This window comes from Lissotriton helveticus, chromosome 1_1 (genome assembly GCF_964261635.1).
Source record: "Lissotriton helveticus chromosome 1_1, aLisHel1.1, whole genome shotgun sequence".
Classification (NCBI taxonomy): domain Eukaryota; kingdom Metazoa; phylum Chordata; class Amphibia; order Caudata; family Salamandridae; genus Lissotriton; species Lissotriton helveticus.
The window spans coordinates 1,446,877,331-1,446,902,840 of NC_136057.1; the positions used below are offsets into that span (position 1 = coordinate 1,446,877,331).

General features: G+C 52.0%; 1 protein-coding gene across 9 annotated transcripts in view; it reads left to right on the forward strand.

Moving 5' to 3' along the window:
• The window catches only part of KMT2D (lysine methyltransferase 2D), a 1,543,965-nt gene that overhangs the window by 585,876 nt on the left and 932,579 nt on the right, over positions 1–25,510 (forward strand). The window lies entirely within an intron of this gene.

Here is a 25,510-nt window from a genome sequence, read left to right on the forward strand (position 1 = left end):
TTGCTAGCAGTCGATGGAACGGACTCCATTCAAGCTCTGTCCTGGGTGTTGCGCTAAGTGTCCATGCAACAATCTGCACGAAGTGCGCAACCTCGGTTTGTCCCTGGAACATAACTAGAAAGACTGTGACTCGTGCCGATAATTCCGATCGAAGAAAACACTTTGTGACCGTCTGGCTTGACGTCACAAGATGCAACACCAAGGCAGCTCTGTACCGGACACCTTCGGCGAAGATTATGACCGAGAAGAAATGCAAGCTGAAGGAGCTGAGGAAGAACACCTCTTTGTGTACGAGGCAGACTCTGACATGGAAGAAGAGGAGCAAGTTACACTGGGTCAGTGTACCCTGAGTACAGAAACCCCTTGCCTGAAAAACACAAAACAAGAAAGGCTACGGTCCTTCCTCTGCCTGCGGGCCAAGGTCAGCACTGAGAAAAAGCTTAGAGCACCCCTCAGCGCCGAAACACAGAAGCCTTCCGGCTTGGGATAGAGTTGGCCCCATGCCGGCACCGAACCAAAATCCTTGGCCCCGAAATCCAAGCATGTCCTGGTCCACGTTCCATCTTTGTTGAAGAGTAAATCTTGGGTACCGAAGAGTTCGGAGCCGAAACGTTTGACACCGAAAACGCCAAGTAAAGATAAAAAGACTCCGCCAAAAGTGCCTCGGTTCGATATTCCACCTTCAGCTCCAAAACAGAAAGAACTGGTATTAACCCAGATACTGGACATATTCATGCCAAACTTCCTGGAAAAAGGAAACTGGGCCAACAGGTTGAGCACCAAATGCCACTGAAGAAATGGAATGTGGGTACTAATCCTTCACCAACTTGTTTCACCTCCTTCACCTATTAATCCTCACTTGTCACACCCACTAATTCACCACTATCACCTGACCCACAAGATGAAGGGGATGGGGAAAGGCCAAAAGATGTCGACCCCTGGGAGGATATTAACACTCACCCACACACTTGACCCTGACTTATACCCGTCCAGGCCATCACCACCTGACAACAATATAGTCTACATTAAGCTTCTTAACTGGGCTGCTCATTACCATAGGGTGGAACTACATAAGAAGGCTTTAGAGGAGGACTACTTGTTTGAGACCCTAAGTTACTCAATACACATACACATACACTGCTTAAGGGAATGCTTTTACATGCAGATGAGGTTTTCAAAGATCCTGTAAGGGCAAGAATCATCACGCCCAGGCTTGAAAAGAAATATAAACCAGCACCTACTGACCCTGCTGTGAGAAGATAGCCTGGTATATGATGTCCACTATTCTAGTGGGCACCTTGCACCAGTCTAAACGACCCTTATTGATGGTGGTTGTAAAATCAACCTTATAGACAAGCTATCCTAGTGGTAGCATGGACCAGCAGTCTTATGCTAAAACTTCAGAGAGCATGTGAAGCAAGCTGTTTTACCATATATAATCCCTTGAATACCAAATGAAAGGACACCACACAAAGTATATATCAAATATATATGTATTCATTACTAACACAACCCCTCTGCACTCTTTATGAGGTCAGAGATCGAAATACATCACAAGTTACTCATTAAGCATACTTTAAGTTGCACAGATACAATTCTGCCCTAGGGGCCTCACGAACCATATACTAAGTAAGTGGTATAAGGACCTCTTCAGGAATAGTGAATGGGCCTTGAGCCTAGTGAATCGCTGGGGCTACACTACAGAACCAAAGGTTAGGAAGTAGGAGATCCAGTGGAGACACGTGCAGTGTGGGAACACAGTAGCGAGTTACCATAAAGTTATAATGGGAACGTACAAGTTAAAAAGTAATTGATTAAGGACACTTCTGGATGGACTACGGTAAAACCCTTTTAAACTAGGACACCTCGAGAGGCAACACGCAAGGGAGCACCGGAGTACTCGAGTTACCTCACCCAGGGAAGCCGGGTGCATAGGTGTCTTTTCGTGTCTGGTTTCGTCGCTGTTTCCTATGGAGAGCTGCAAAGAAGTGCTGCAGGCGACCAGGAGAAAAGTGTATAGGTGGATCCAAGGGTGGATCGAAGATGTGAAGAACCTGAAAGCAGAGGGGACAGAGTCTGGGTCACTAGCCAGTGACCAGGAAGGAACCAGGCGATGTCTAGATGCAATCAGGTGAAGAGGTGAAGCTTGTCTCTGCAGCCACGAGGACCAGGAGGCGTCGACTACGACCAGGAGCTGGTTACGAGCTGTCCTACGAAGGATCTAGTTGACTGCGGGGTCGGTATCCGGATTGGACCCAACAAGCCTTGGAAAACGCAATCCACGCAAGAAGGGAAGATGGGCTTCAGTTCAGACCAGCAAGGTCTGGGGAGCTTCTCCTTTGCAGGGAAGCTGGAGCAACCAGGAAAGTGGTGTAGTTTAAAAAGAAAGTCTTCGGAGGGCTAACTAGCCAACGGGCTAGCAACCGGGAAGACGCGTCAAGCTGAAATGCAAAGGCAGGCCCCACGCGGCACTCGTGGAGGGCTGAGCTTCGGTGCAAATGGCGCTCGGGTCTGGGGCTTCTCAAACCTCAATGCACAACTGCGAGGGTGCCTCGGTAGTTGCACTGTTAGCAAACTGCAGGTAGTCCAGGATGTCCGGTCCCACGTCTCTCGTGTCCGCCACGGGTCTCAGCTTTGCTGTGGTTCAGAGTCTGAGAAGTCTGAAAGTCCAGTTCCTGAGTGGCTGAGTCTTCGGGTTCCGGCAGGAGCGTCGACAAAGCAAACCAGCAAATTACTGGTGGTGCCTGTTTGCAGGGTGGTCACTCCTTGCCCACAAGGGAGATGTCTTCAGTCTTCTAGTCGGTATAGAATGTCGAAGGACCAAGAGTTCCGTTTCAGTCCAGGATAATCTAATGTCTCTAGACACCGCTCCTATCTTTATACTGATTCTAGGGGCTGGATTACCTGCTAGGTCCCTCCTATGGGTGGACCCTGAGAAGGGGGTGGTTAAACCCCTTTCTCTTTGTCCAGTTTCGCGCCAGAGCGGGCTGGAGTGCCCCAGCAACTGGTTTAAACCGGGCTATGCATGGAGCACCTTGTGTGCCCCAGGCAGTGTCTGGAAAAGCATCTTTCCATTTAACCCACCCTGCCCCAATACAATACTCGACAGGAAACCTATTGTCCAAGCCTCCCTTGCTGGAGTTTCGTCCAGCTGCTGGAGGTCAGACTAGTGTCTGTGGCAGCAGCATCCATTTTGTTATGCTGAGGCTCTGTTTAACTTTAACCGGGTAAAGCAGTAACTACATGTCTTCTCCCTCTAGAAGGGTGGAATGCTACCCCTGCTGCCAGAACTGGCATGGGGGGTAGTATTCCAAAGTGTTTGAATCCTTACACGACATGTTTTGATAAAGCCAAACCAAAGTTAGCATTAACCGCGAGGATTATAATGCACTTAAGAGTATATGGTATGGCTATATCATAGAACAGCTATAAGGACATGGTTGCGAAAGCTGCAGAGGGGCTCAGCTCATGCTAGGGCACCTTCTCACATAAAACCAAGCACTCTGCCTCCAGGATTGTTAAGGCCTGCATAGGAGTGACTTATAGGTTACTATGTTTCTATATATAAAGGAACATCATTCATGGTTGGGATGCACTCCTTCAATGCTTCCAGTTACTCATGTTAATCCTTCAATTACACAATGCGTGCGCAAGGGTGACGTGCCCAGCCCCAGTGGCACGTGGTACTGTTAATCACAACATTGGGACACTGGATAGTGTCCCCAACCTTGGCACAATCGCTGCTGCTTTTGCAGTGCCATCATCCATAATTCATCATTTTAATCATTATTAAACCATTTTGTCGCGTCTTCAATCCCTTTTCTTTGTTGACCTTTTATAAACCACATGCAAGTAAATGCCAATTTTCTCTGTTTCTCATACTTCTGATGGGCCATCCGAACCTCTTCTATCAAAAATACGTGCTGAAGCAGATTTCATGAAAAAGCAGTTTATTGCAAACCCAATGCATTTCGGGCCTCTGTGGGCCCTTCGTCAGGGGTAACTGCTTAAAAACGTCCGCATCTCTCTCTACCTACCGGTAAAATCTGCGTCAGCACGTATTTTTGATAGATCACAATCTAGCCACGAGATTGTGATACCACAACACTGTAAAGTTACGAACAGGACGTAAGCCTGAATAAATGTAATATACGGCAACAACCACGCTGCCGCGTAGCACGCACCTATTGATAAGTATGCGTGATTTACCGTGACAGACAGCCCACAATGGGCCGAGCCACATTGAGATAACCTCACCACGATGTCCACAGTAGAGTTCCTAATACAAGTGGCAATAAGCACGAAGACACTGTGACACGAAACGGCACAACGTAACAGGCATGTAACACAGTCCACGTATGCCACAATGGGATCTTAACTTGGTCCTCACCCTTATTTACATGCTGTGGAAGCTCATGCACGGTGTTCTGTACAACTTCTCACCATCGTGACAGTTTTACTTCTTGCCATTACTTCTGTCCGTGAACTGCAGGTGCAGTCAGTGGAATACCTACACCACTTTTTTTCCTGACAAATTAGTGCTGAGAAACTCTGCTTCCCCAGTGTTTGGGGTGTCTTTCATAGATTCACATGCCTGAATCATACCCCGTCTTCGGAGTGGGAGTCCCACGGTGCATAAAAAAGCAATAATATGCCATAATAACATAGAAAAAACCTGGTAATAACCAACCAGGAAGTAAAGTAGCCCAAGCTACAGGAGAAAACACTTCCACACTCATGACTATCCTAGTCATTTTGTATAGCCCAAACTGCAGCCAATCAGGCGACCACACCCACCAGAAAGTTCTCCCCAGAGGATCAGGCTCTCAGATTTTCTACCGCACGTCGTGTGAAGGAGTCTCCCTGAGCTCTGCTCAGTACTTCTATATTTTCCTACAAGATTCTGGATTTTAGGATGTCTTCCTCTAAGAAATCTTTATTCAGGCCTTGTGACTCTTGCGGTAAGCTCCGGCTTTTCAAGGAAGATCCCCACAAGAAGTGCATTTACTGCCTGTACCCGGATCATCAGGTGAAGGACTGCAAGATCTGTAGGATCTTCCCTCAGAAGACCCTCAGGGACAGGGAGGGCCGCTGGCTTTTGTGGCTACAAAAGCTCGAGGATCAAAATAATCCTGTTTCTGAGGTAGGCAGTATTGCCTCTGGAGAAAAAGAACAGGTGAATGAAAATTAATTGTGCTAGGAAGAAACACCAGTATAGATCAATATCTGTTAAGCTCCAAGGATAAGGTCCTGGTCACCCACCATGAACCAAACAATGTGATCAAAAGACAAATCACAGTTGTAAAACAGAGAAACAAAATGGTATATCAAATCAAATGAATCAAGTTGTCTTCATTTCATCTTCATATACTTTCTGTTCATATATTAATCCAATCTTCACCAAGAACACATACATTAGCCGCTGCTAATGTATGTGTTCAGAAAGTAAATGAAGTAAATGAAGATGAAATGAAGACAACTTGATTCATTTGATTTAATTGATGGACTATGATATTGACCTTTTAGCTCAGGATATACCATTTTGTTTCTCAGTATTGCCTCTGGGTCTACTACAGCTTCTAGGAAGAGCGCTTCTGAAGAGGTGTTATCTTCTCCTGGGGCCAAGATTGTGAAGAAACAACAATCTTCTAAGGGGTCTGAGAGGCCTTCCACTTCTAAGGCTATTTCCCCTGCTAAGAGCAAACTTTTGCCATCTGGGAAATACATTCCTCCTAGTGTGGCTTCCATTGATCTCCTGTATGCTTTTCCACCACTGCCACTACTGCCTTGAGCTCTGACAAAGGTGAGGAGAAGCAAAGCTCAACTCATCCTTCTAGCCCCGGATTGGGTCATGAGAGTACGGTACTTAGACCACCTGTGTGTTTACCCTCCTTTCTGTATACCTCTTGTAATGTAATGTAAAAATTATTTATAGAGCGCTCGGTCACCACTGGTTTCATGGCTCTTTAGTACAGATGAACAGAGGTGGAAGCAGGGGACAGTGTTAATCATCATATGCTTGTCGGAACAGATGAGTTTTTGATAGTTTTCTAAAGGAAGTGTAGCAGGAGGTTGACCGTAGTTCATAGGGGAGAGAGTTCCAAGTCTTGGGAGCAAGAAAGGAAAACCTAAGGCTGCCATGTTTCTTCCGCTTAAAGGAAGGGACAGAGAGAAGGTTGTGATGCGAGGAGCGCAGGTTACGAGACGTGACGTAACAATGAATCCTAGATGTTACAAAGGCAGGGCCCTGTCCGGTCAATGATTTGAAGGTGGTACAGCCAAGTTTAAAAATGCCCCGTTTCACCACTGGCAGCCAATGAAGCTTTTTCAGTAGGGGAGAGACATGTTGATATCTGGGTTGGCCGAAGACAAGTCTCGCCGCTTGATTCTGAACCAGTTGTAATTGGCGGAGTTAGTAGGCGGGAATGCCAACGTAAAGAACGTTGGCATAATCAAGACGGGCGATGACCAATGCCATAATGACTAAAACAAGAGCCTCGGTGGTCAGGAACCTAGAAATTTTTCGAATTCGCCGTAGGTGGAAAAAACATGACCAAGTAACTGCCTTGATCTGGGATGTGAGGGAAAGATCTTTGCTGATGATAACCCCTAAACTCTTTACAGAGTCGGAGGGGGGAGGAGCAGGGCCCCAAGACAGTGGCCAAAAGTTAGAGTTCCACGGATTAAGGGGGCCTCCTGTTAGGAACAGCTCCGTTTTATTGGGATTCAATTTCAATTGGTTTTGACTCATCCATTCGCCAATAAAAGTCATAGTAGACTGAAAATCGGCGATGGATGCGGATGTGGAGTAAAGATTGAAGACCATTTGAATATCATCAGCATAATTAAAGATGGTGACAGGGTAATTGTGTAGGGAGTGAATCAGAGGTTGCATATATAAGTTAAATAGAAGTGGTGATAGGGCCGACCCCTGTGGAACTCCACAGGTTAGTTTCTCAGGGGTGGCAGAGAAGGAGGATAGATGGACGGCCTGGGAGCGATAAAGTAGGAAGGATCTGATCCACTCTAGCGCTGTGCCCCGGATGCCGGCGCTGCCGACACGGTCGATCAAAAGAATGTGATCGACCTTGTCGAAAGCAGCCGACAGATCCAGCAGCACGAGAGCCTGGGGGATGTTATGATCAGCTCCCTTCCTGTGCTCATCCATCACAGCCATAATGACCGCCTCAGTGGAGTGCCCCGACCGAAAACCCGCCTGCTGGGGGTCCAAGAATTGGGAAGACTCGATGAAAGAACTGAGACAATTAGTCACATGGGCCTCTAGAATCTTACTAAGGAAAGGGAGTAGGGAAATGGGGCGGAAATTACTCAATACCAAGGGATCAGCATTGAGCTTTTTAAGAATGGGCACCACAGCGGCACATTTAACCACATTGGTGCTAAGGCAATTCCCGCTGGGTGCTGAAAAGCTTTGAAACCCATTGTTCATGACAAGGTCAGCTCGTCATTAGCACAGCTCCAGTGTGCCTCATGACGAGCTGACCTTGTCATGAGCATGGAAGGGGTTAAAGAAATCAGGAACGGTGCCTGTGATCAGAGAACTGTTAAGTAGTGAAAGTGGAGGAGCGGGGCAGGCCTCTTAAGGAGAAGGACCTCCTGTCTCAGCAACAATGCAGAGTGCTGCACCTGAAACGCCACAATCTACTCCTCCGTGCGTAGAGATTGAACGGAAACTGCTGAACAGGTTTGACCTGCCCGTAGATGCCAGTGAGCTTTGTGGCCTTGTGTGATAACTGCCAGGCTGATTCTCTACAGGTCAAGCTATTTGATGTTCTGTTTTGCCACTGCCTAGCAAGGTTTTGCTGTGGATGCCATAAAAGCTTTTTTTTTTATTTGGCATCTTCAACCTTGATACGTTTGCCTGACCAAACCTCATTCGTCACCAGTGTGATTGATTTTGAAAGGACTCTAGTTTCCTTCTGTGCCCTTTTTCATGGGACTATGGTACCTTAACTTGGCCTATGTGTTATTGATGTGTATACAGCTGTTCCTGAGGTTGCAGACCATTGACACTGTTTTGCTCATCATGATTACTTCTGTGCAATGTGTCATTGAGCTGCAGGTACTGCCAGTAGAGCTGCCATGTACCATGGTGTTCCCTTGCAAATTGGTGCTTTGGATTCTGGCATCTTTTCTATTGTAAATTATATTGCTCTCCTACATGGGCAGTGCCACACATCCTACTTTTTCTCTCTCCAGCGCATCCCTGACTCCATTGGGTGGTTCCAAAGCGGGCCATTAGTATTTAGATTGAATTTAAGGTTGATAGTCTTGTGCATACAAATTTTCTATACTCTGGCTAGATAGGAGCCTCTCGAGGGCTTTGAGTTAATTCCATCAGAGCCAAGGCCTCCACTACAATGTTTCCAAGTGGTGTTCCGGTTCTTGACATCGGTCAGGCTGCTGCATGGAATCCATTCAAAAGATTAGGTTTTCACGCTGCATTGATTAGTCCGTCTAATTTAATCTACATCTTGGGTTGTGTAAAAGATTTGGAAGAAACTAATGTTTTGCAGCTTGAATCTTTTCTGGATTCACATGCTGTACATTATTCTGCCATCTAGTCGTTTAGTCCCAAATTTTATTTGTCCTTGATTTTTTTGTGTTGGTGTGTGTCGACATATTGCTATTTGGTGACCTCCTGTGACGTCGACTTGCTTTGGTCGCCATCTTTAGATTCATTTTTCCACCTTTGGGTCTGAATCGATAGGGAAGTAGCAGCTTATATTTGGAGAGAAGAATAGACAAAAAGAAGGAAAAACTTCAAATACAGTGGTACGAGGATTCAATGTACCGGACTTCGAATCAAGGTGCCGGATGGCACCGAGAGGTGAAAAAAACCTCCGCCGACAGACAATGCGCAGACAGGGGGCTCCCTGTGCACGGTAATGGACAAGACACCATTCAAGTTTTGCCAAAATTGTGACCACAAGAACTCCCAGAAGGACCAACATCCGGTATGCACCCTTTGCTTACATACCACTGGATCACCGAAGTGAAGGTTGCAACGCGTGTTCGGCTTTCACCCATAAAACTTTGAGGGTAAGAGAAAGACAGAGAAGACCAACTACATCATACAGGGGCAGGGCACAGCACCATTTCTACAAGACCTGGGCCTCTCCAGCGAAGAAGAGGACAATGTTGTCGAAGGTCCAGAAGTGTATCCGGACATACACGCCCAAGTCATAGATGTCGAAAAGAAAACTTTGAAAGAGTAAGAGCCGTCGACTTCAAAGACTAGACGAGTCCCGAAAAACAGACTCAAGGGCCTCAAAGGAATCCTTGGCGTCGAAGCTCTCAACGTCCGCGGAGGCGTCCAGCGAGAAACACTCAGTCGGATCCTTGGACAAGGACTCCGTAATAGCAAAGACCGCAAAGAGAAATGCAGAAAGTGTTGACGCCGAAACTCAGGCATCCAAGATCGAGAAAAAGAGGAGGCTAGAAGCTGAAATGGCGAGTATTTTGTAAAGGAAGAAAGAGTTTGACGAAAGCTTGAGGCAATTCAAGAAAGCGCTGAAAACTTAGACAGAAGTAGATAAGAGCGTTGACAAGTTAGATTCCCAACAACTCCCGAACCGCTAGAGGAGCAAAAAAAAATACTTTTTTGGAGAAGGAGACGATGAACAGACTTATGTGGGCTCGGAAACCTCAAAGGTTCAAGAGCTACAATGGCAAGACATCGATGCAGACTCCCTGGAAGAGTCTGTTGATACCTATCCTTCGAGGCCTTCACCACCAGATGACGTTGGTATGTACAACCAAGTCATCAAAAAGGCAGCAGATACCTAAGGTGTACAACTTGGGGAAGAAAAAACCCCCAATCATGTTTTCTACTCAAGACTTTAATGCCTACTCAATCAAGGAACCGATTCCTTCCTCTGCAGCCAAGTGTACTAGATCAGGGAAAAGAGGCATTTAGGGAGCCTGCCACATGTAAGGCAGTCACACCAAGAGGAGCCACATGTAAGGCAGTCACACCAAGAGGAGAGAAAAAATACAAACACTCCTCCAAGGACCCTATTTACACCAAGGGGTCAGTGGAAGCGGACTCCATTATAACAGACACAGCCAGAAAAAGGGCTAATGTGCCAACCACCACGGGTCCACAACCAGACTAAGAAAGCAAGAGGATGACCTTATGGGGAGAAAGGTCGAAAGAAGTGCCGCAAATCAATGGCGTATAGCAAATTCAAATGTATTGCTGAACCGACATGCATACCAACACTGCGAGGTGGTAGAAGAGGTACTAAAGCACCTACTGGAACAATTCCAAAACAGAGCAAGCCACTTAGTAGAAGAAAGCAAGAATATAGCAAACACATGCTTAAAATCTGCCTTAGGTGCTGCAGAAACATCAAGCAAGCAGATGATGATCAGCATCACCGAAATAAGTTATGCATGGCTGCGGATCTCCGGTTTCAAAACAGCGGTGCAGAACCATATACTTATCGTTCAGTGGTGAACAACTGTTTGGAAGCGTTGTGGACGACCAACTGAACCAAATAAAAAAAGGACAATGAGACAGCAAGATCTATGGGTGCCCTACAATTCAGAGGCATGTGTAGAGGCACCCCCTCAAGGAGACCACCTAGCAGAGGTCACGATCACCCTACAACCTCGCATCAGTCATATCAGCAAAGTTACCAAGAAAAAAGAATTGCCAATACCAGCAAAAAAGACCATCCTTTCGAAGGCGCCCCAGGGCCAGCAGAGGCTTTCTGCAAGAGGGGGAGCACCAACAACGACAAAGTGACTGCATTGCAAACAGTACATGCACTCCAACACCATGGAGTGTGCTTGCAATACAGCAGCCAATAGAACTACATCAAATAAACAAACCGTTCCTTCAACATTCTACACCAGTAGGAGGCAGGTTAAAGTGCTTCCTCCACAAATGGAGAGAGACCACATCAGACAAGTGGAGTTTATACATAATACAGTATGGTTACTGCATAGAGCTAATCAAACAACCTCCAAACAAAAGACCAAAGAAGAAGATGCATTCAAAGCGAGAAATTTCTCAGCTACTCCTAGAGGTACAAGAATTACAAGCCAAAGAAACAGACAATCTGATTGAGACTACTAGCCTCAGATTCCTTCCTGTAGAATTATCCCCAGGCGTGAGACTGGATCCGGAAAACTTTTTGCCACAGCATCCCTGTGTGCCAGGAGACGGCATAATGCGACTCCGCCCAAGCGTCATCCGCGTACGTCACGTCAGCAAGGTCACAAGTCCCACCCCGGGGCGCCTACGTCTGTTTTTTTCCTTTTCTGCGTGCAGCGCGGATCCGGTTTCTGTTACGGGCCTGTTTGGGTACTTTTTTCTTTCACTCATTGTTATATATTTGGTGGACCAGTCTGCAAATGCCTTCAGGCTTCAAGAGACATGCACGCCGTGTGGGCGTCTTATGTCGGCGACAGACCCTCACCTCATTTGCATGTGGTGTTTAGGGGAAGATCACGGCACCACTGATTGTGAGGCGTGCCAACAGCTGAAGCAGAAGTCACGGCGGAAGCGCCGGATGAAACTGCCCTCGGCACGTCTTTCAAGGTCGGCTTCATCCCCTCGATCAACCTCGGCAGACGGTTTCAGAAGCGGCTGTCGTCGGCGTCCTCATCCCTCCGATGTCGCGGGCGCGTTGCTCTCCGGTGGGCGTCGCAGCCTGTCCCCTGGGGCTAGTGTTCGTCCTGCCGGGGGTGTGGGCTCTCCGCGGGTGATGTGGCCCCGCGTGTCGTCCTCCTCTCCACTGTTTCCTGGTGAAAGGGCATCAAGAGTACTGATGGAGACATATTCGGCGGCTTTGCAGGCGTCACCTTCCCCTCCTGGGGCGTCAGCGGGGCCCTCCGCAGCGTCGCCGCCGACTCCTGCCCCGGCGCCGACTAGCTTGGCTCCAGGCTTGGAGGATGTGGTACTGTTGGGGTGCGGCACTTCGGGGGTCCCTCCTTCGGAACATGCGCCTCTGCCTCGCCGCAAACTGCCGCCGGAGTCCCTGTGGTGTCGCAGGAGGTCGCCGGCGGCCTGGTCCTCGGCTGAGCTGATGCCGCCACAGTGCCGGCACTTGCTGGACAAGGTGGCACCACAGGGGTCGATGGACCCTCCTCGTCCCGCTCTGGGTCAAGTCTGGACGGGGACCCCTCGCCCCCCTCCGGGCCCCTCTCATTCCTCCGTGCAGGTGGCTGCCTCGTCTGAGGTCGAGTCTGCATCGATCTGGCGCCGCCTCTTGGCCACTTCGGCTCCGCTCTGGTCCCCGGCGCGGTGTGACTTGGAGGAGCCCTAGCCGGCATCTCCTTCAGCGCCGGATGGTGATGAAGTCCTGCCTTGGGAGGCATACTCTACGGCACCAGACAGGCGTAGAGTCGCAGATTCGTCTTCGGACGCTCCCTCTTCTCCTGAGGTTGGGTGCCTACTGGTGTCATCCTCCCCAGAGACAGGCCGTCGCGTGGTGGCTTTTTCACCGGCATCATCGAAGGGCGCCTCCCTGCCATTCCTGAGGTCAGAGTGTTCGCCGGAGGAGCAACAGGTCCTCCACTCTTCAGTTCCTTCTAACTTCCAGGTCTGGCCTTTGCCCGCCCCGCTCTGCTTCGCGGACGGCCGCCTTAGTTTGCAGCCGTCGCCTATGGAGGAGCTGCTTTCTCCACCGCGGGGCCCTACGGAGGCGAGTGCGGCCTTCACTCACGCAGTGTCCACGGCTTAGGGTATTCTGCGCATCTGTGACTCGGTTGCTCATCTCCCGGCTAATCATCTTTTGGAGGTTCTCCACCAGGGCTCTGGTGGGAGGGAACTATTGCTTTCCTTTGAGGGTTCACTCCTTTCTTCCCTGATTGGGGCTTGGAGGCGCCCCCCCCCTCAGGGGATCCGGCGCCGCGTGACCCTGCGTGTTTTTACCTCCACCCCTCTGCCTCCAGTCCACTTTTGCGGGCTGCTTTTCCCTCCCTGCCGCCACTGTTGTCTCCACCGTCCCGGGAGGCCTGCTGGCTGGACTCTTGGGGGCGCAACATGTTATCCTTGACCAGCGCTGCCCTGCGGGCCCTTAACACCTTATGTGTGTTGGCTAGGGCCACCTCTTGTTTGTGGGACTCTGCTGAGGGACTGTTCAGGTGGACTTACGGCATTCTGCGCTGGATGGCCGGGAGCTAGCGGCGTTTATTCTCCGCTCTGCTCTGGACATCTCGAAGGTGCTGGGCCGAGCCATGGCTTCCTCAATTGCCCTCCGTCGCCATGCTTGGCTTCAGGACGGCGTGTTTCCTGAAAATGTTCGGGAGCGGCTGATTGATCTTCCATTCAATGGCACCATGTTATTCCATGCCCCGCCAGACTCCGCCAGCCGGTTGCCCTTGCTGTGGGGTGTGTTGTATGGCCACTTGAGTCCTCCTTGCTGGGACTGTGGCGTTGTTGGCTGCTGGTCGGCCCTTTGTTGACCTTTTGTTTTTGCTAGAGTTGTCTGCACAGACTTGTCCCTGAGATTAGGCCTTCTGTTTTTCTCTTGGGCTGCTTGGTAAGCCTTCCGCGGGGGGGTTTTCTTGTGGTTCTTTCATTTTTAGGTCGAACATTCGCAGTCTCGCTGGCGAGATCTTATGATCTTGAGGAGCTTTCACTAGCGGGCTGTAAGCCCCGCCCCTCTTTCCCATTGGCCGGTGTCACAGTTTATGCTACACGGTGCCCAGCCATTGGGAAAGAAGTGTTGATGACGTACACTTTTCTCTTTTACAGACGGCCCACTTGAATGGGCTCGTCTGACTTCCTTCTGCTGCAAAAGTTTTTTTTTATCTTTATGGGGCCAAGCACATGGCCTCATAAAGATAATAAACCTTTTACGGCAGAAGGAAGTCAGACGAGCCTGTCCAAGGTGGAGAAGGAGGAGGGGGGAAAATGAGGAGGACGACGACGCAGCCCTGCCAAGATCCTTTGGATGGCGGAGTCTGGTGGGGCATGGAATAACAGGGTGCCATTGAATGGAAGATCAATCAGCCGCTCCCAAACATTTTCAGGAAACACGCTGTGAAAGAGAAAATAGGCTGTTCTCTCACCGGGGGGCTGCTATGCGGAGCACACAAGTCTGCTCTCGCTCCCCGCAGACTCAGGAGACAGTAATTGACATCGGATGCTGTTCTGGCAGAGCCCGTGCAGCGTGCCCAAACAATATGCTTCATTATGACACTTGATGCTTAATAGTAGCTACAATGTTGCAAAACTGTACAGTTCTGCAGAGTGCTGGCTCGATTCCTGCCTGGCGCTGACCACATGACAGAGTGAGTTATCACATGTCAGGAGACTCACCCTGCTGCCCAATTAAATTACCGGAAGTCCCCGAAGCCTGCCTTAGTTGTGACAAGTCGTGTGTTAACTGGATGGCAGTGAGTGCGGTGCCTCTGGCGCCCATTCTCACGTCCTTGCTGGTTAGCAGGAAGTGAGGCTCTGGAGTGAGAAGCGGCGGGCGGCGGGACTCTTGAGTCGCAGAGTCTCACCATGATGGCAGAGCTGCATCAAAAGGCCTGTGGCTGCATCAACGGGCGCGCAGCTGCGCAGTGTGCAGGGAGACTGGCGCTGCAGTGTTTGCACTGCTGCAGTTATGTTGTGCGGCGCCGTCCGACGAGAGGCAGGTGACCGAGGCGCACATCAGTCACCCCCGCTGTGCGACTCAGTCCTGGGCTCAATGCCGTGGCTAGCAGCCAGAGAGAGAGCAAGTTGAACTTACAACTCAACACACTCAGTAACTTACTAACTAATAAAACGTAAGTACTTCTAACGCTCGTCACTTGGCAGATTCTGTGTCTGAGAGGCAGCCTGCTCAGTCACGTCGCTCAGTGATGCCAGTCTGAGACTCACTGTGTCGTGCGTGTTGTACTGTCGTCAGCGGGCCGCGGCGGGGTGAAACTTTTGTTACGCTGCGCGGTGGTGTCTCTTGTTGTCTGTCACACAGAGCTACACACACTGTCACACCAGATCAAAATGTGTGAGTCTGGGTGACTCACACATTTGATCTGGTGTGACTTACGGTGCTCCGGTGCCCGTGGCCATGGTGGTGTTTTCTTTTGCCAGGTGGGCTCTCTCTACTCTGTCAGGAGGGAGCACTAGGGTTAGCGCCCTTTCATTTCTGGTGCTCTGCAGCAGTTTCAAGAACTTCTTGGAGTTTCTTGTAGCTCAAATAGCTGTAACTTCTGATGTTAAGAAGTTTCCCTAGTCTTCATTGCATGATTTTTGCTCGCGAGAATGTGTCACTCATAGTCGCTGAAATGTCACTCATAATTTCACTGAAATTATGAAAATGTCATACATGGCAATCTGAAACCTTGGCAGCTATTCACTCCTGCAGAGCTCCCTCGGCGCGCTCTCTCCTATCTGTCGTGCTGCCCTCCCAGCCTCGCAGTGTCTCTTTTGCTCTCTCCGTCTTTCTCCATGCCCCTGTTCTTCTATATGTCTCCCTCTTGTGCCCAACATCTTTGCGACATGCTTTCATGGGGGGTGATGTACATGCCCTCACGCAAACATTCAGTGGTTGGCCTCTTAGCTGAGTCTGCCAACAACAGTAAAGCCATTTTTGCAGCGTGAATCTTTCTGGATTCACTATGCTGTGCATATTCCGCAATCTGGTGGTTGGGTCCGGAATCGTAGTCTTTTTTTCTCTTTTTTTCTTTTTTTTTGTCGTAGCCCAGGTGGGCGTCGACGTCCCACCATTTGGTGTCCTTTCGGTGACGTCAGCGTGCTTCCGGCGGAAGCTACCACCCTTGGGCGCCATCTTCAGATTCTTTTTTCCTCCGTTGGGTCTGGATCGTCGCGTGAAGCTCCAGAAGTTTTGGAGGAGGAAAGAAGAAAATACAGCAAATACTCACAGGTGAAGGCCTAAGAACATCGACAGAAGAGGACCTTTAGCGAGGAGACGACGAAGAAAGGAGAGAATTTCGAAATCTTCGACGCCCTTGAAGGAATGCGCACACAGGGGGCCCCCTGAGCGCAGGGATGTACAAGACGCCGTTTAAATTCTGCAAGAACTGCCACCACAAGTTCGCACAGAAGGACCAGCACCCAGTCTGCAACCTCTGCCTGCCAATCGACCACGAGAGCAGAGACTGCAACGCCTGCTCTGTCTTCAAGCCGAAGACACTCCGAATTCGAGAAGGACAGAGGACGGCTCACCACACGATGCAGGGCAAAGGCCAAGCCCCAACGCTTTATGAACTTGGCCTCTCCACCGACGATGAGGACAACATCGCCGAAGGACCAGATGACTTCACGGTCGCTGAGACCGATAAGAATACGCCTGATAAGGTAGGAGAGTCTACGACCCCGAAAACTCCCACAGGGCCTCGAAAACCTGAGGCAGACTCTCGAAAGTCAGAGCACAGAGCCTCGAAAGGAGCACCGGCGCCGAGCAAATCGACGACCGAAGCTGCATCCTCCGAAAAAGAGCCCAGCGGATCCTCCGAGAAGGACTCCCGGAGGCAGAAGACCAGCGAAAAGCAAAGGTCATCAAAGCAAGCCCCCGAAAAAGGGCCTTCGACTTCGAAAGAAAAAGAGCCGAAGAAAGCTTCGACGACGCCGAAAAGGGCGGCCGAAACGCTCGACGACGAACAGGCCGCAGAAATGCAGAGAAAAAAAGAGAAGGCTCGAGGCCGAAATGGAGAACATCCTTCAGAGAAAGAAGGACTTCGACGAAAAAATGAAAAGTTACAAGATTCCCCCGAAGCCGGCACCGACCGTCGCTGAGGTACAGGCGATCGAAGAGTTCGACATCGAAGAGCCGCCGAAAACTCCGGAACCTTCGGAGCACAAAGAGGAGGAGGACCTCTACTACACAGAGGGGGATTACGGGGAACAGCAGTCGAGCTACGGTTCAGGTTCCTCGACGGCCCAAGACCAGGAATGGCAGGACATCGAGGCCGAAAACCCAGAGGAGGCGGTAGAAACATACCCCTCGAGGCCTTCGCCACCGGATGACATTGGGGCATACAATGAGGTGGTAAGAAAGGCGGCAACAGCTTATGGAATTAAGCTGGAAGAGGAGAAGCCAAAAGCAGACTTCCTGCTCGAGACACTGCTCCCCATACAGACAAGGAGCCAGTACCTGCCCATGCTCAAGAGTATCACGGCCCAGGGAAAGGAGGCCTTCAAGGACCCGGCTACATGCAGATCTGTAACGCCGAGGACCGAGAAGAAGTACAAATTCTCCTCCGAAGACCCAGCTTACATCAAGGGTTCCGTCACAGCGGATTCTATCATCGCTGCAACGGCCAGGAAAAGGGCAAACGTCCCAACAACGTCCGGACCCCCACCTGACAAAGAAAGCAGGAGGATGGACCTAAGGGGCAGGAAGATTGAGAGGAACGCTGCAACGCACTGGCGGATGGCGAATTCCAACGCCCTCCTGAATAGTCATCAATACCAGCACTGGGAGGAGATGGGACAGTTGCTCAAACACCTCCCGGAACAATACCCGTGACAGAGGAGCACACCTGGTAGAGGAAGGGAAGAGCATCGCCAACTCATGCCTGAAGACAGCCGTGGACGGGGCAGAAACATCCAGCAGACTGATGGCTATAGGCATCACTGAAAGAAGGCAAGCATGGCTCAGGATCTCAGGATTCAAGGCTGAAGTCCAGAACAACATCCTGAACACACCCTTCAGCGGTGAAACATTGTTCGGAGCCCCAGTTGATGATAAGCTCACCCAACTGAAGAAGGACAACGAGACGGCAAGGTCCATGGGAGCCCTGCAGTTCAGAGGGATGAGAAGGGGCACTCCGTCGCGGAGGCCGAACGGCAGAGGTGGAAGCCAGCGAGGAGATTCTCACCAGAGTTTCCACCAGGGGCAACAGAGTGACAGCCAAGGCCACCAGGGGCAGCAGAGGCAAAACTGGAACTACCAAGGCAGGGGCCGGTCCTTTCGATCGAGAGGAAATGGACGGGCCAGAGAAGAAGAGGCGGCGAACAGCCCCCCTCTAAGTGACTTCACACGAGAGAAGGTGCTCTACCACCCACACCCTCCGGGGGAGGAGCACGGGAAAACAGAGGAGAGGGCTACACGGACAAGACACAAAGGAACATGCAACTCCGGTAGGAGGAAGATTGAGATTTTTTCTCCAGGAGTGGAGAAAAATAACAACAGACAAGTGGATACTCAATATTATGCAGTTCGGGTACTGCATAGAGTTGGAAAAAAGGCCACCAAACAGAAAACCAAAGAAAAGACAGCACTCAGGAAGAGAGCTGCAACTACTGCAAGAGGAAGCCCAAGAACTCCTCCTCAAAGCGGCCATAGAACGGATCCCCTTCAAAGAACGGAACATGGGAGTGTACTCAAACTACTTCCTAGTGCCAAAGGTGGACGAAAGCCTAAGACCCATCCTGGATCTACGGTTCCTGAACAAATACGTCAAAACTCAAAAATTCAAAATGACGTCCCTACAAGAGGTCATTCCTCAGATAAAAGCAGGGGACTTCTTGTCTACCATAGACCTCAAAGATGCATACCTGCACATCCCCATGTACAAGCAGCACAAGCACATGCTAAGGTTCACTGTAAACAAGGATCACTACCAATTCACGACCCTAGCTTTCGGCCTAAAGTCCGCACCAAGGGTGTTCACCAAATGCCTTGCGGCAGTGGCCGCACACCTAAGGAGAAAGGGGATACACGTGTACCCCTACCTCGACGACTGGCTGGTGAAGGCAAACTGCTACAGGACATGCAAAGAGCATGCAGAACAGGTGACAGGAACGCTAGCAAACCTGGGTTTCTCCATACACTGGGGCAAAAGCTCGATGGAACCAGAGCAGGTGAAGATCTTCCTGGGATCCCAGATCGACACCATACAATGCAGAGTCTTACCGAGCGAAAAGAGAACGCTCAGCCTACTGAGGGAGAAACGTCACTACCAGAAGGGGCGATCTCTGACAGTGAGGACTGTGAGCAAGATCTTGGGGATGATGGCATCATGCATCCACCTGGTCCCCAATGTACGCCTACAAATGAGACCACTCCAAGAGTGGCTGCAACAACAATGGTCACAAGCTACAGGAAGTTGGGAGGATCTAGTGGTTGTAACGCACAGGGTGCAGGAAGAGATAAGGTGGTGGACCAAGGAGAGAATAACAGAAGGGAAACCTCTAACACCACCTGACCCAACAGTGACCATCACCACAGACGCATCCCAGAAGGGGTGGGGCGCACACATGAACAGGCTCAGAGTGAGGGGTCTGTGGAGCCCTACAGATGCAGTCAGGCACATCAACTACCTGGAACTGAAAACTGTGTTGCTAGCCCTCAAGGCCTTTCAGAAACACCTACACAACCGGAAGGTGCTAATACAAACAGACAACACCACAACGATGTTTTACATAAACAAACAGGGGGGAACTCAATCGTTCCCGCTGTCAAACTTGGCACAAGAGATCTGGAAATGGGCCATTCCACTAAAAATAGACCTGCTAGCCATACACCTGCCAGGGAAGGACAATCTGGAAGCGGATTGGCTCAGCAGGCAGACTTCAGCATCCCACGAGTGGGAACTCAACAGTCAGGAAACAGAGAGTCTATTCAGGAAGTGGGGCACCCCAACAATAGACCTATTTGCAACACACCGGAATGCAAAATGCCAATACTTTGCATCCAGGCAACCAGAGGCACGGTCCCAGGGGAATGCCCTATGGATAAGCTGGTCAAAAACATTTGCCTACGCTTTTCCCCCGATACCACTGATCCCCAGGGTGCTCAACAAATGCATGAAGAGCAACATGACGCTCATCCTTGTGGCACCACAATGGGCCAGACAGACGTGGTATTCTCAGATAATGGAGATGGCGCAGGGGCCTCCCCACAAGTTCTCAAAAAGAAGAGACCTACTCTCCATGGAAAACGGAGGAATCCTACACCCAGAGCCAGAGAGCCTCAACCTCTCAGCCTGGCTCCTGAGGACTTAGAATTTGCACACCTGAAACTACCAGAGAGCACCCTGCGGGTGCTGCGAGAGGCAAGAAGGCCCAGCACACGCAAGTGCTATGGGGAAAAGTGGAAAAGATTCACTCAATGGTGTTGCAAAAAACAACTCCAAAGGAGACTGACCAAGGAGTCCACGGTGCTAAGGTACCTCACACACCTAATCAAGGCAAAGCTAAGCTCATCCTCACTGAGAGTGCACCTAGCAGCGATTGTGGCATACACAAGAGGAGAAACAGGGAGAAGCTTCTTCACATCTCAAGTCGTGAAAAGATTCCTGGAAGGGGCTAAAAGAATAGCGCCGCCAAAGAGAATGCCGCCACCGGCCTGGAACTTAAACGTGGTACTGACGGAGCTCATGAAAGCACCCTTCAAACCCATCCACAAAGCAACACTGCAAATGTTGACAATGAAGACGGCCTTCCTGGTGGCGATCACCTCACTACGAAGGGTGAGCGAACTGCAGGCACTCACACTGCAGGAACCCTACATCCAGATACACAGTGACAGGGTCGTGATGAGAACTGACCCACACTTCATGCCAAAGGTGGTGTCAAGGTTCCACATGAATCGGAGTATTCAGATCCCTAGCTTCTTCCAAAACCCCACTACAAGCGCTGAGAGGTCGCTCCACACCCTAGACGCAAGAAGGGCTGTGATGCACTACATTGAAAGAACGAAGGACCACAGGAAGACGAAACAGTTCTTTGTGTCCTTCGCTAACAGTTACATGGGCAAACCAGTTACGAAAAACACCATAGCCCGATGGATCGCACAGACAATTCAGTTCTGCCACAAGCAAGCTGGCCAGGAGCTAACTGGAGGGGCACGAGCCCACTCCACCAGGAAGAAAGGAGCAACAATCGCCTTCCTGGCCAACACACCGATTCAGGATATATGCCTGGCGGCAACATGGGCTTCAGTACACACTTTCACGAAGCACTACTGCGTGGATGTACAGATGAACAAGGAAGCACAAGTAGGACAAAAAGTGCTTCAACATATTTTTAGCAACCAACGCTCATCTTCCACCCAACCGCCACAAAAGTAACGAAAACCGCTACAAAATCTATGCACAGCATAGTGAATCCAAAAAGATTCACGCTGCAAAACGAATAGTTTCTTACCTGTCGGTGTAGTTTTGCAGCTTGAAGATCTTTCTGGATTCACTAGCGAACCCACCCGCCTCCGCCAGAAAGATGAGGCTGGAAAAGAGGGTGGAAAAACATGGAAAAGAAAGCAAGTTGGAACAATTACAAAATACGTGGAAACACTAACGTTGAAAAAACGATTAACATACATAGCCATGGATTCACTACAAAGACAAACAAGGAAAAGAGACAGAAAAAAGAATCCGAAGATGGCGCCCAAGGGTGGTAGCTTCCGCCGGAAGCACGCCGACGTCACCGAAAGGACACCAATGGTGGGACGTCGATGCCCACCTGGGCTACGACAAAAAAAAAAAAAAAAAAGAGAAAAAGACTACGATTCCGGACCCAACCACCAGATTGCGGAATATGCACAGCATAGTGAATCCAGAAAGATCTTCATGCTGCAAAACTACACCGACAGGTAAACTATTCGTTATATCTGAAAGAAACAGGTTAGTATTAGATTCCTTACCTTAGAATATCCCCAGGCGTCAGTCTGGATCCGGAAACTTTTGCGTAGCAGTACCCCTGCGCGTCGGTAGGCGTCGTCTGCAGGCGTCCCCTGCGGCTCCGCGTCGTCGGCGTCGTGCGCCGTGATGACGTCGCTGGAGTATATAGACGCCGCCTCCGCGCGCTGACGTCAGTTCTTCTTTTTTCCGCGCCAGTTAGCGCAGATCCGAAGAGCAGTACTCCGGTCTTTTGACCAAGTTTTTTGTTAACTGATTGATCTTTACGGTGCCGGTAGGATGCCCGGTTTCAAGAGTTGTGACGAGTGCGACCGCATGATGTCGGTCACCGACCACCATCGACTCTGCCTCCGGTGTCTGGGCGCGGACCACGACGTGGAGTCCTGCGTCGACTGTCGGGCCTTGACTGGAAAAGCTAGGCGGGAGCGGTCCCGCAAGCTTCTCGAGCTCCGGTTGTCGGCCCCGCGTCGAGAGCGGTCCCGGTCCGGTCGGAGGTCGAGGGAGCGGTCGAGGGAGCGGTCGCGGAGCCGCCATGGGCGCTCCGGGAGTCGCCACCATTCCTCCGGCTCGTCAGGTAAGCACAAGAAGTCGGGGCGTCGCCATCGCACCCCCGACTCCCCCCGACGCCCGCGTGCTGCGGCCGGGGGCTCGGGTGACCCCACCCCCGCGGTCCCGCATGGGTCGCCGACGCCGTCTACCCCACACCTGTCGGTCCCTGGGGAAGGCGCGTCGCGTGAGGAGATCGAGGCCTTCCTCATTGCTATGAGGGCGAGGTCTTCTCCGGCGGGGCCTTCGGCGCCTGCGGGCCCGTCGGTCCCGTCTGGGGGCCCGAGCGGTTCGGGTGCTCCTGCCCCGGCGCCGCCGGTGGCTCCGGCCCCGGCGCCGCTGGTTCCCTCTGGTTCGTCGCCGGCTGGTCTCCCGGCCTCTCCGGCGTCGGTTCCTGTGGGCCAGCCCATGGTACCGCCCCCGCGTGGTGCAGCGACTCCGCCGTCGGCTCCGGCCGGCGTCGGGTCCCCGGCACCGACGCCGCGCGGCGCCACCCCCCTTTCCTCCCCGACTCCGGACTCGGAGCCGGACCGGCGTCGGCCGACGCCGGACCCGACGCCGATGGGGCCCGTTGACCCCGATGTCTATATCGTCGACCCAGAATATGGGTATGACGAGGAGGAGTATGGAGAGGGTTGGGAGGGGTCTGAGGACCCTCTATCCCGTGCCTGCCAGTACGATGTGGACTGGGTAGGTGATCTGGGTGATGCCAGTGGCCTGGACGAGTCGCCCAACCCTGGGTTTGTCTCTCCGTCCCCTGTGGCGTCCGAGGCGGGTGCTGCCTATTCGGTGGTCCTGATGAGGGCTGCCAAGGCCTTACACCTTGAGCTCCCCGTCGCGAAGGTCAAACCGAATATCCTGACGGAAGTTTTTAAACCGCAGTCATGCCCCCAGGAGCCTCTGCTGCCGTTTAATGAGGCCCTGACGGATGTCCTTCTGGGCACCTGGTCCAGGCCCGCCTCTGGTGCGCCGGTTGACCGGAACGTTGCCAGGCGTCACCGTCCCTGCGCGGACGACCCTGCCTTCCTGTCCACCCATCCCTCCCCGGAGAGTCTGGTGATCCAGGCCTCCACTTCGCAGTCCGCATTTCCGTCGGCTCCGCCCGACCGGGAATCAAAGAGGTACGACCAATTCGGAAAGAAAGTGTTTTCCTCTTTGAGTGCTGGGCTGCGGTCTTGTAACACCGCGTGCCTCTTGGGCCGCTACACCCACTCCCTGTGGGATACGGTCGAGGAGTGTTTGCCGCAATGCCCCCAGGAAGTGCGGGACAAGCTCACCCGGGCCTTTGTTGAAGGCCGGGATGCGGCGCGGTACTCGATCCGTTGTGGTCTGGACACCACGGACTCACTGGGACGGGCCATGTCCACTACGGTGGCGATTCGTCGCCATGCCTGGCTGAGATCTGCCAACTTCTCACCAGACGTCCAAAATACGCTTATGGACATGCCATTTGATGGCAGTCGCCTATTTGGTGACAAAGCGGACCACGCGCTGGAGCGCTTCAAGGACTCCAGGGTCACGGCCAAGTCCTTGGGTCTCTCGATCCAGACCCAGCGCCAGCAGACGGGTTCGTTTCGGCCCTTTCGTGGCCAAGGGAGAGGAGGTCCCACACGTGCTGCCAGCCACGCGGCGCAGAGCGCTCCCCAGCGCGGTGGCGCCCGTGGTTTCCGCCGTGGTGGCGGTAGAGGCCAGCGTCGTGGTCAGTCCACGCCTCCCTCCGCTGCGGCATCCAAGCCTTCCTAGTCCGAGCTTTCGGGCTCACGTGACGCCAGTGGGTGGCAGGGTTCGCCATCACCACTCCCGCTGGCGCGCGATAACATCGGACAGGTGGGTGCTGCAGCTTGTCCGAAGGGGCTATGCCCTCCCCTTCGAGTCCACTCCTCCAGCCATGCCACCGCAGAACCACCGTGTGTCGGGAGACCACTTGACACTTCTGCAGGAGGAAGTTACGGCCCTCTTGGCCAAGGGGGCCATCGAGCGCGTTCCTGGGCCAGAAGTAGGGTGTGGTTGCTACTCCCACTACTTTCTGGTACCCAAGAAGGACAAGGGAGGCCTGCGTCCTATCTTGGATCTACGGAACGTCAACGGCTTCCTCCGGAAGGAGAAGTTCAAGATGTTGACTTTGGCTCAGGTCTTGGCTGCTCTAGACCCACAAGACTGGATGGTAGCGTTGGACTTGCAGGATGCGTACTTTCACATCCCCGTCCTGCCGGCCCACCGGCGTTACCTGCGGTTCACGGTAGGCCACGAGCATTTTCAGTTTATCGTGCTCCCATTCGGCCTTACCAGCGCCCCACGGGTGTTCACGAAAGTGATGGCGGTGGTCGCAGCTCATCTGCGCCGGTTAGGGGTTTCAGTCTTCCCCTACCTCGACGACTGGCTGTTGAAGGCGGGCTCGCCCCAGACAGTCGTCCACCACCTTCAGATGACGGCAGACCTCCTGCACGAGTTGGGGTTTTCCATCAATGTGCCGAAATCACACCTGTGTCCCTCTCAAAAGCTCCTTTTCATCGGAGCGGTTCTCGACTCGGCGCAGTTTCGGGTTTATCCCCCGGAACGGCGGGTCCGGGATATTCAGGCTCTGATTCCCATCTTTCAGCCGTTATCCCGGGTTTCGGTCAGGTTGACGCTGCGGCTTCTGGGGCTGATGGCCTCCTGCATCCTTCTGGTGCATCACGCCAGATGGCGGATGCGGGCTCTGCAGTGGGACCTGAAGTTTCAGTGGGCCCAGCATCAGGGCAACCTATCCGACCATGTCCTGATCTCGGAGGGCACTGCGAGACAGTTGCAGTGGTGGCTTACAGACCGCGATTGGGTCAGGGGCAGATCCCTCTCCCTTCCCCAGCCGGAGCACGTGGTTGTGACGGACGCGTCCCTCCAAGGCTGGGGTGGCCACTTGGGAGAGGCGGAGATCAGAGGCCTCTGGTCTCCGGCGGAGTCCCGGCTCCATATCAACATGTTGGAGCTGCGGGCGATTCGCCTGGCACTGAAGGCATTCCTCCCCTTTGTCAACGGGAGTGTAGTGCAGGTGTTCACGGACAACACCACCGCCATGTGGTACTGCAACAAACAGGGCGGTGTGGGGTCGTGGACCCTTTGCCAAGAGGCTCTGCGCCTCTGGCAATGGCTGGAACGTCAGGGCGTGACTCTGACGGTTCAACACCTGGCAGGTTCTCTGAACGCCAGGGCGGACGAACTCAGCCGTCGGTGCTCGGTGGATCACGAATGGCGTCTGAACTCGGATGTGGCGAGAGGCCTCTTTCAGCAATGGGGAGAGCCTTGGTTAGATCTATTCGCCACAGAAGAGAACGCGCAATGTCATCAGTTCTGCGCGTTGGAGTTTCCAAGACGGCACTCGCTCGGCGACGCCTTTCGGCGCGAGTGGAGTTGC